The 7,232-nt window shown below is 49.2% G+C and overlaps 1 pseudogene; it reads right to left on the bottom strand.

The window, feature by feature from the left end:
* Window positions 1-953: 953 nt before the first annotated feature.
* On the bottom strand, window positions 954-2,429 carry LOC136496940 (uncharacterized; annotated as a pseudogene).
* Between the last annotated feature and the right edge of the window lie 4,803 nt (window positions 2,430-7,232).

Genomic DNA, 7,232 nt, shown 5'->3' with positions numbered 1-7,232 from the left:
AGTGTGAGTAGATTGGAGACTGAAAGACAAGTATACGACGGCTCGCTTCCTCTTTTCTCGCATTTGCTCTGCTCCCAACAGGAGTAGTGAGTTCCAATGGCCACGGGCACCGCGGCGCGGGAGTGAAGCTCCAACGCTTCCTTTCGCGCCTTCCAATGGAACAGAGCAGCCCGTTCATTCAGGGAAGGGGCTCCTCCAACCAAAGGCGGCACCGCCGTTTCAAAAGCCGAGTTGCTGAAAACTGCCACGGGGGGATGGCAAAAAAGGAAAGAAAAGGGCAAAACCACTCCTTTTGGTGCCAAGAAAAACAGCACGAAACGTGCTGTTCCGTTTCAGCCTTTCGTTCGACACGAAGAAAAACACAAGTCTTGATCGAAATGGCTCTTGCATCAGTTTACACCTCCATGGGTAATTTAACAATTTAAGTGAATAGAATAAATAGGAGCAGATCACGATTTTAATTTATTTATATATTTACTTAAATCAGGAAGTCCGTTGGCGGGGGAGGAGAGCAGAGACGCACGACACAACACAACACAACACAATCTGTTCGGAGTGACGATATCAAAGCTGCATGATTTTTGCATTATTCAGGGAGATGAGATGGAACCCCACTAACGCATGCAAGCAACACGCTTGCTTAACAACGAGCTCGTGCGGAACGAAGGAAAGAAAAGAAAAGAAAAAATTAATGCCTTTGCACCGATGCTATGCTACCCTTTCCTTGGCACAGGCAGCAGAGGCTGGGGAGAAGTGGACAACGAGGCAGGCATAACTTGGTGCCACCCCCAACCAATTGCAGAACATCCATTGCCAAGCTTTATGCAAAGTTTCGCTAAACAAACATCCTCCTACTCGATCCTCATGGTAGGAAGAATCAAATACTGACGACATTCAACGCACATATGAATCACAAGCACAGTACACAACAGAAACAGTCGACATCATGCAGAAAAGGGAAAGAGGGATACCACTAGTTCTCTTGCAAGAAGTTCATTGTTGAACTGAACCGAACCAAAGGAGCAAAAATATGGTACAGAGGAGGATGGAGGGGTGAGAAGAGAGGTGAAATTGGATGGGATAATGCCCAATCTTTTGCCCCCACCCTCCAATCCTCACATGCTCATCAGAGTGCAAGAAATTCATCATTAAACAAAAGCAAGAAGATGAAAAGGGCGTGGAGCAGAGGCGCTCCCTGATCAAAACAGCTACTACTGGTACTGACCTTGACGAGACCTCCACCTCCTTGTTGGTGGTCTCCTTCCTTGCCCCTATTCTACAAGAACCGGCGAGCGGCGGCGGAGGTGGGGCAGCCCGATCAGTTCCAGGCGCCCCACACCTTCTCCCCGATGAAGCGCACCAGCCTCCCCACCGTGCTCTTCTCGGCGCCACCACCGAGACCGTCGCCGATGCTGCAGTCGCCCTCGCTGACCACCGAGGCGGCGTCCCCGTCCCCGTAGCCGTCGCCGTCCATGCTGCTGCCCCCCTCTTCCTCCTCCTCGTCCTCGTCGCCGTCGCACTCGTATTCGCCGTGGTGGTCCATGCCCACGCCCATCCCTGCGCCACCGTCGCAGCCCTGGAGGTGGTCCACGGCAGGGCCCGACTCCGCGGCGTCGTCGTCGGCAGCGTCGCCGTCGCCGCCGCGGCGGCCACCGCGGCGCCGGCGCCGGGGAGGGACGGCGCGGGGGCCCACCACCTAGCCCGCATCCTCCCTCCTCGACGGCGTCGATGATGCGGTGGATGAGGTGGAGGTTGGGCGACGCGTCCCAGCGCGCCCAGAAGCTCTTGTAGCAGCCGAAGCAGGCGCAGCCCATCTCCGGCGGGTGGGGCCCGCGGCGGCGGCGCGGGCGGCCGCCCGCCGCCGCGCCGCCGCAGGACAGGAGGTAGGCCAGCACCTCCTGCTCCTCGGCCGTCAGCGCGGATGCCAGGCCCAGCACGGCGACCGGCAGCGCCACGGCCGCCGCCGCGTCCGCCGGCGCCGGGTGCACCCGCCGACCCTTGCCGCCCTGGTACAGCTTCTTCATCGACCCTGCTCAGTGGCTCACTCTCCCGCTCGGTCGCTCGCTGTCGCTGGCTTCCCCGCCCGCCTTAGCCGCCCGCAGACTGGGGTTAGGTGCCCACCAACTGCTCGACGAAAAGCCAAGCGGAGGCGACGGGCGGGAGTTGGTGAGTAGGTGGCGGAGGCTCTCGTCGGCTAGGACGTAGCTGTTTGGAGTAGCTGCGGGATGGCAGCCGCGCAGCTCGTGCTGGTACTGCTTCCCTTCCCTACCGAGCCCGAGGGTTTTTGCTCGCGTCGGCTCTTGCCCTTTTGGGGACGAACAAGGCACAAGGAGAAGCCAAGAAGAGGATGGGGGAGGTTGTGGAGGTTGGTTTGGTGGGTGGGAACTGCGAGCTGCTTGCTGCCTAGAGCCTCTACTCCTCCACTACTGGGTGGGAGAGGGATGGGGCGGGGGCGGGGACGGAGGAGGAGGACGCGGGGGGAGGGAATCTGATGGGACGGAGAGAGGCCCCCGGCTGGCTTGGCCTGGCCTTGGATTTGTGTGGTGGCGACGGCGTCGGCGACGGGAGTAATCTTTGGTATGACCACGTAAACGTAAGACGCCTAGACGGTCCTGGTCTGAGGTCCGGACGCGACAGACAGCGGCGGCATTCGGCATACGGCATACAGTACGGTTGTGCCTGTGCTGTTGTGCCGTGTGTGTGCACGGCCGCCATGGGCTACGCATGTTCAGACCTCACGGTCACCGCACCACCTTTTCTTCTCCTACTTTTGCATCTTTTTCAAAGTACACCGAGGGCCTTTTTAGGAGTTGAATAGGAAGACCACAGGCAGCATGAGGCACGGTTTGGAACACGGTATTTTTTATGTAACGAGTTTTTATAAAACTAAATTGATTTCTTATGAAATTGCTAGCATACGAATTTCTATAAAAAGTACCGTGAGCTCATACCCACAGCGAGTGCTTGGCTGGGGGACGATGAGGAATAAGTCAGATAAATGAGGATCGCGCAAGGGTGGTTAATGAGGGGAATACTCCCTCTATTACCCTAATACTATGTAGCGTGTCCGTGTATTGCTACGAGATAACTAATAATTTATACTTAAAACATACAGATCGTACAATAAGATAATAATACTGTAAAAATTAAATACCAACGTTAAAGTGACATTTAATCCAAAACGCAAAGTTTATGAATTTAGCATAGTCACGGAGTGCGCAGCGTCGCAGGCTCACAAACTCTACTTTATAGATATTTCCGTGATGCGGCTAAGATAATATTTTATATTGGCAGGAAGAAATCTTCGATATCCATTTTTTTCATTGTAATCCATTTATCTGGACAATGTTTGAGGTGAGGGCATGGTTACGGTTTTTAGTAGCTTTGCGATATTGTCCGAAGCTATGAGATGATTGATGCCTTGCAATGATCCTTCCAGATATTGGATCGAATTCAACCTAGAGCCTCGGAACCCTGCATCTTTCCTAGACGGGTTTCACTTCGGATACGCCGGTAGCAATATCAACGATCTCCAATCGATGAACCAAGTCGTATGGATCTCCATACAATGGCTCAGACATGTAGATTTTGTTCTCCTTGTACTTGAGTACACTTGTTCCACTGAAGCTTTCATTGAAATGTTTAGATACGAACAGTGTCTGATCACCGATGTCCCTCACCCTAGATCACTCCGGCATACAGTCGTAGAGGTTGCACTTGTAGATCGCGCTGTTGTAGGTGAACTCTGTGTCTCGTGGAACCTGCTCACCATGGCACCCACAATGTGCAGCTCACTGTTTGATTCCAGGTAGCTACGGTGGCAGAACCCCACAGGTGGCGACAGCGATGGCAGCAGCGTCGCGGTTGGAGTAGCGCCGGCGACGTTGCTGCTGTAGACGGAGATTTCTCCAGTGCAGTCGATCGTCAAGAACTTATCTTGGCAGTGGACGATGGACCCCACGGAGAACTCAAAGTTTGGTGTCGAGCAGCGTCCATGCGCTGTCGACTCCAACCCGGCAGAACGTAACCTCCATGGAGCACCCAAGCATGGCCATGGCCACGCACTCGCGGCGGCGGCGTCAGACGACGCCGAGAGCACGATCTCACGGAAGAACACATCCCTCATGTCTTTTAGCTTGATGGCTCTGCCTGCGGCATCCGCGTCCCAATAGTTGTTGGTGGGATGGAGGACCCACCAGTCGTGGACCCTAGACACGCATTCCGATGAGGACGCCGCCGCGACATGTTCGCCCACTGGCGGGAGCTCAACGTGGGGGACACGGGTACCGGCGAATGGATTCAGCAGCGTCACGGACGCCACCTCGTCCATGAGCGTCAGCCACCCACATGAGGAGCCGCACGCCACCTTACCGCGCACGTCGGGCAACGTCTTGGACAAGACCTTCTTCTCTGGGATGTAGTACAAGCCAACGCGGTCCGAGTCGGGGTCGAATGGGAGCAGCAGGAGCGGCCCGAAGGTCGCGAATGAGACGGCGGCATGCCATGGGGAGCAAGCGGATCGGAAGGACACCGCGTCATGGCCTGACGTGAGACGCTGCCCGATGGACTCGATGAGATCCTCTAGCAGGCCGAATCTCCAGTCAGGGAGAGGTAGGGACCTTCTCTTGGGATTGAGAGGCTGAGCCATGGAAGACAGATGACATCAATTATGGTTCACGCAAGAAATGGTTTCTGGTGTCTACTGTCGCGATGGACCATGGATTGGGGAACGGGGATATGGGGAAAGGATTCAAAATGAATAGACCCAAGGGCAATTTCAGCAAGAAACAACAAGCAAGGAGATGGAACACGTGAGCGTGAAACCAAATGAAAGGAGGAAAAAGTTGTCCCTTTTGCAAATGCAAAGAGGGAAAGTAATTAAATATATGCAAATTTGGCAAGGTTCCCATAAATGCAAAGAGGTTTCTTTTTGTCTTCATTCTCTTTCCTTCTGTGTTAATTCTCTTTACTTTTGCTCGTTGCCATGTATGCTGGTGCATGCAAACATGCAATGTGTATATGGATAGCACAATAATTTTCTACTTCATATTTTACCGTGATTCCTCTATCACATGGCAGGCAATATTCAATCAAGGAGAATGGCACGATCAATCAGTAATTAAGATTAACCTATAATCAGTGTGTAATCGGTTTGACCAGCCTATAGTACGCTGTATATTTATTTATATAGTAGCGTGCCCGTGCTAACGCTACGGCAACATTCGGGTGTGCAAATTAGAACCACCGAAAGATATCAAAAACTGGTACTCCCTTAAATTAGGTTCCAATGGTTTCCTTTATGGATAATTACATTGCAACTCCACTAATTACCATACAACTACATATATAATTGACTTCGTTTTCTTGATCCAACAATACTAACCTCTAAAATTATTTTGACTAAATTGACCAAATGTTGGATCAAGAAAACGAAGAAAAAATATACATGGTGCATTATCATATTCTAACAGAAGAACTTATGTATATATCGACACATATCTACATAATGCCCATCTTATTTTAGGCATCATAAAGAAAGTGTGCTACATTAGTTTTTTTAACAGAACCTTATGTTGTTTGATAAACCTCTTTTGATACAAGTATTAGTGGAGAACAACACCCTTGTTGCTGACAACATATATAATACAATACTAATAATATATAGACATATGCAACATAGGTTGTTAGAAGTGAAGGCTTGCCTGAGATGATGATAGGTCTCCAAACCTATCTGCATCTGAAGGCGCATCATGCCATCCAACCAGCTATCAATCCAGAGCTCCTCCTCATGACAGTCCACACCTAAAAGTGGATGCCAAAGATCATCGACATGGCTGAGGGGCCCTCGGAGGAAGGCACATCATGCCATTTCCGCTCAAAAAAATGAAATTAAATTTCTTTGATGAGATGTAGTTCATCCATATTGAACTGACAATTTTTCTATTGCCATATATCACAGTTGTCCATAATAGGGTGGATCAGAACTCAGATTTTGTGTCAAACTCCAATTAGAACAAGGCCAGAGTGACCTTTATCAAAAAAAATGTATATTCCTTATATGAGTGCATGTCTTTGAATGTGACATAGGCTACCCTTCCTGTTGCCAAGCCGTCACTGCAACCACCAACCACAGGAAAAAAGTTGCAGTTCAAATTACAAGTTGAAAGGAGAATGTTAGTAAAAGTTTCCATGACGGTGGTGCCATTGTTTGTGCCAGAAAATTTAAGTCACCATATTAATTGCCATTCAGGTAGCAACAATGAATGCACAGTTCCTGAAGAAATATAAATTTAAAATTGATCTCTAGCCAAGTAATTGCAGCCACACTCAAAGACAGTTCAAAAGGAATTAAGAGGATCACAGCTGCTGAAAATTAACTGCAACTTGCAAACAAAAATTGCTTCAATTTTTTAACCACTATCAGCGGCACAGCGGCAAATGTGTTCACATCCCACAGAACATGATAATGACAGGTACTGCTTGTTCCCAGCAAAGACTCTGAATCATCAATCAGACAATTCCATCGTAGAGTGTAGTAAACATAAATAAATGGATTTCAACAATTATGTAGGGACACCATTCTGAATGCCAGCATAGGTAACATGTATAAATCAAACTCAGTATCTTGACAGGCCTCGTTCGCTTGGAGGAATTCTGGAGGAATCTGGATGAATCTAGAGAAATTTGTGAGAGAAAAACACTGTTTCGAATAAAAAAAAGAAGCGAATCAAGCCGAATCTAAGGGCACGCGAAGGGGGCCTAACATGTGAATCCACCAGGGTGCCTTTATCTAGGACAAAACTATTGGAAAAGAAAATAAAGCTAATACACTCATAAGCTTCTTCCAGAACACAGGAACACTAGGAAGAAGCTAATGAACGAAGAATCACCGTAAATGATCTTGGAGAAGAGAGAGGAAACAAGAGGCCCAATAGAAATATTATAAGAAACAATACATGTATAATAGAAAGCAAGGGGAGAAAAGCGAACAGAATATCTTGAATTGTTATGGATGCAACGAACAAAGTGCCTTGAATTGTTATGGTTGTGCAAACTGCATCCGGAGATAAAATTCCTGCGTGGTGCAGAAATATACCGAGGTCAGATTTTGATGCAAATCAACATCAGTTTTGAAAAAAAAACGTATGTACAGACAACCTCATCGAAAAATTTGTAGGTCATGAAAGGAGGTAGCTCATCTCATCTTCCACCTTGTCTGTACTCTGTAGCGA

Source organism: Miscanthus floridulus, chromosome 12 (genome assembly GCF_019320115.1).
Source record: "Miscanthus floridulus cultivar M001 chromosome 12, ASM1932011v1, whole genome shotgun sequence".
In the NCBI taxonomy this organism is placed as follows: domain Eukaryota; kingdom Viridiplantae; phylum Streptophyta; class Magnoliopsida; order Poales; family Poaceae; genus Miscanthus; species Miscanthus floridulus.
This window is presented reverse-complemented; position numbering and strand designations above follow the sequence as displayed.